Source organism: Cebus imitator, unplaced genomic scaffold (genome assembly GCF_001604975.1).
Source record: "Cebus imitator isolate Cc_AM_T3 unplaced genomic scaffold, Cebus_imitator-1.0 Scaffold439, whole genome shotgun sequence".
Taxonomy (NCBI): Eukaryota; Metazoa; Chordata; class Mammalia; order Primates; family Cebidae; genus Cebus; species Cebus imitator.
This window is the reverse complement of record NW_016107754.1, coordinates 620,356-622,067: the sequence shown is the minus strand read 5'-3', so window position 1 is coordinate 622,067 and position 1,712 is coordinate 620,356.

Below are 1,712 nucleotides of genomic sequence, written 5' to 3'. Positions count from 1 at the left end.
AAAAAAAAAAAAAAAAAATTAAACATAAAGCTACCACATGACCCAGGAATTCCAACATCAAGAAATATATACAAGAGAAGTGAAAACATATGGCCACACAAAAACTTCCACAAAAATATTCATAGCACTGTTATTCATAAGAACCCAAAAATGGAAATAATCCAAATGTTCATCAATGAATGAATGAATAAACACTGTGGCAAATCCATACAATGAAATATTATTCAGCAACACGAAGGAATGTTTGATACATGCCTTAGATATAGATAAACCTTAAAATCTTGAAAACGTTATGCTAAGTGAAAGAAGCCAGACACAAAAAGACAAACACTGTATGATTCCATCTATATGAAATGTCTAGAACAGGCAAATCCATAGACAGAAAGTAGAGGAATGGTTGCCTGGAGCTGTGAGAGGGGATAATGAGGAATGGCTGCTAACACATATGGAGTTTATTTTGGGAGAAGATGAGAATGTTCTGGAATTAAATAGGAGTGATGCACAGCTCTGTGAACATACTAAAAGCCATTGAATTATATACTTTAAAAGACACATTTTATGGTATGTTATATATAAAAATACTTAAAAGACAAAAACAAAAACTACTTGCCTCAGAAATCCAGAAGTCTAGCCTTGAAGCTTTGAGAATATTAATCAGTAATGAAACTTTTCTGTTTTCTTTACTGCTGTTTCTTTCCTCACCCCTGCTTCAGCACCCTCCACCTGGGATCTAAAACCCCAGTTAAGTCGCTGAGTAATAGAAGAGTAGAGATATTAGGTAAGAAAAGATAAAATTAGCCAACCATGTACCTCTTTCTGACATTAGCCTTCCTGACTGCAACAAACAAGCTAGAGAGAAGAGAAGCCTCATTTTAAACAAAGTTTGGAATAAGTACTGTTAAATAGAAATAGACATTTAATTTCTGAACTGGATTACCTGCAAGTGGCCAGAAATATTGTAATGCAACCAAAATTTCATTCAGGGAAAGGGAAAGGAGTAACTCTAATGAATAAATCTAATGGGATGATTGACGGTAAATTAATAAATTAATTGAAGATTAATTAGGATTACATCTTGTAGGTTGCTTCGGTTCAATATACCAATTACAACTAAAAGATATAACTGACAGCTCAGTGTCAAGTAGCCCAAAATACTAAGCCTTTTTATCAGGCCTGTTCAGGAATTCTCCTCTGCTCTTCTTGGCTATGGTCCTACTTCCTGGACATTTCTAGATAGTCTTTCTAATTCTATAGCAATAAAACATAAACATGGTATAATAATGATGTATATTAAGATATATTTTAACAAGAGCGATCAGATGTTAAAGTATGCACCTTTGAGTTACTATATGGATGGTAACATTCAAACTTTCTTCAATCCAACTTCAAAGGGAAGAGAGGATTAAAAAAAAAAGTCAAAATTACAACAGCATGTGGTACATGCTGTATTGAGATAGTGTGGTATGGTCAAAAGAACATCTACTGCAGAGCAAGGCAGACTTGGGGTTAAATTCTGGTTCTACGGATTCTTAGGAACCCAGTTCCCAATCCCTTTGACTCAGTTATATCTCCTGTAAGCACAATATTTAGTTCTGTTGCATATAGTGCTGGTTTGTTACAGGCTGTTTCAAAAACAATGTTTTGTTTTGTTTTGTTTTGTTTTGTTTTGTTTTGTTTTGTTTTGAGACGGAGTTTCACTCTTGTTACCCAGG